Source organism: Microtus ochrogaster, chromosome 10, assembly GCF_000317375.1.
Source record: "Microtus ochrogaster isolate Prairie Vole_2 chromosome 10, MicOch1.0, whole genome shotgun sequence".
Lineage (NCBI taxonomy): Eukaryota > Metazoa > Chordata > Mammalia > Rodentia > Cricetidae > Microtus > Microtus ochrogaster.
Window position 1 is genome coordinate 29,998,710 of NC_022016.1, and position 1,873 is coordinate 30,000,582.

The window sequence follows — 1,873 nt, forward strand, 5'->3', positions numbered from 1 at the left end:
AAAAAAAAAAAAAAAAAAAAAAAAAGAATTTTAAAGTAAAAAGGATAGAAGTAATAATGCTAACATGCCCTCCTACTAAAAAATACACAAACACATACTTATAACATGCAAATACACACACCATGTGAGAATAATTCAATAGAAAAAGAAAATATGTGAACACTTTAGGACTAGGATTCATGCACATTTTCTCAGTCCAGAAGAAACTAACATAAAGGACAGCATCTCCAGCTGCACAGCTAATTGTCAAGGAAAGAAAATGGACCCTAGCATGGAACTGAATGGCAGCCAGGAAGATGAATCCATACAATGAGGAAGGCCACGTGGGAACGTAACAGAAGAGGCTGCAGGTACGCAGTTATCAGCCTTGACAAGAGTCAACAGACACTGGACAAAGGAAGGCAGAATTACCGAACTTCCAGAAGCACAGTAGTCTTCCAGACTCCTTCACTACTGATTTCTGGCCTGCAGAACTACAACAAAACACATTTTGAAAAACAAACCAGTAAATTTATTGTTACTTGTTACGGTTGTCTTACCTAGAACAGTTAGAACATAGCTTCTTCTCATAGTTACTGTGCACTGCAACGAATCTTCATACACATAAAAATGTTGTAGTTTGATTAATGCAAATGAGTTTGGTTGTTAATATGTAGTAACATACAGATAAAAACTTTACCATAACCTACATGAGGTGATTTACTGCTGCTTTTGAGAATTTGTCCCTTTATAAAATCTTGTGACTGATGTTGCCACCTATTCTTGAACCCTCTTAGCGCCTTTACTCTGCATCATAAAAGTCCTTAAGCAGATGGGGACAGTACAGCCCAGATGTGCTGTGAGCTGGCTTTTACAGCATCTGGTCATGCTCCTAAACTCATGCTGAGCAGCTCCGTTTCTCCTTTCACTTGCGCAGAACTCTCTTGCTGCCCACTCATGCCGTCTCATCCCTCCTTTCTTTGTTGACGTCACAGGGCAGGCCAACAGGGCGCCATTCTCACTCTCGCCCACCGTTCTTTATTTCCTTTCTGTCTTTGCTTTGACGTTCTATCAGAGAGCCCACCAAACCTTCCATGTCTTCTCCTGTTTTCCATACTAAATCTCTCACTCACAGGTACTTTCACCCAGCTCTTGTGTCACTCTGCTCACATCTCAGGTTTCCAAATAGTTTATTAATACCCAACTTAATGCTACTACTGCTTTCCTTAGCCAACAAATAGTAGAGATGAGAACCAGTCTGTGGGAGGGCTTCCTCTTTGACTTAGAGGAGTGTTTATATGTCACAATAGCCAAATTTCTAATTTTATGCTGTGTAATTTATCTTAAACAACTCTGTGGAATTAGTACTACAATTGTTATTTTTCATCTTTAAGTAACAGTTTTATTAATTTTTTGAAATTTCATACAAGATCTCCAAATTTCCCCAGAATGTATCAGCCCATCTCAAAGAGGCCATGAAACTGAGATGATATAAAGGAATATATAGGAAGGGCTAAGGAAAAGGGCATGAGGAAGGTTAGAGGGAAGAAAGGGAAGAGACTGGATAATGTAATCACAGTTTAATTTTCAAAAATGAACCTTTTTGGCCAAGGCTGAGAGTAGCACAAATATTATTTATATGTACTTAAGCACTTAGAAGGTAATTGAATATGCTTTTATATCAGACAAAGAACTGAAGGACCAAGTATTCTGTGATTTGTTCAAATGGATTATATATGTTGCCCTCTCATGCCAAGGGTTGGAACTGGTCACAGTCTACATGTTTTGGTGCTTTATAGACATAAGGGCTTTCCTGGAATGATCTAGTAGTGAAGAAATAGCCTCAGATTATTCTTCAGTATCCCTGTGAAGAGGGAAATAAACAGATAAGCTT

General features: G+C 38.5%; 1 long non-coding RNA gene across 1 annotated transcript in view; it reads right to left on the reverse strand.

Moving 5' to 3' along the window:
- LOC102000796 overlaps positions 1–916 on the reverse strand; it is a 28,889-nt gene extending 27,973 nt beyond the window's left edge. Inside the window, exon 1 of the long non-coding RNA XR_258393.2 lies at positions 540–916. This is a non-coding gene — a long non-coding RNA (uncharacterized LOC102000796). The remainder of the gene's footprint in view (positions 1–539) is intronic.
- Positions 917–1,873: the final 957 nt, after the last annotated feature.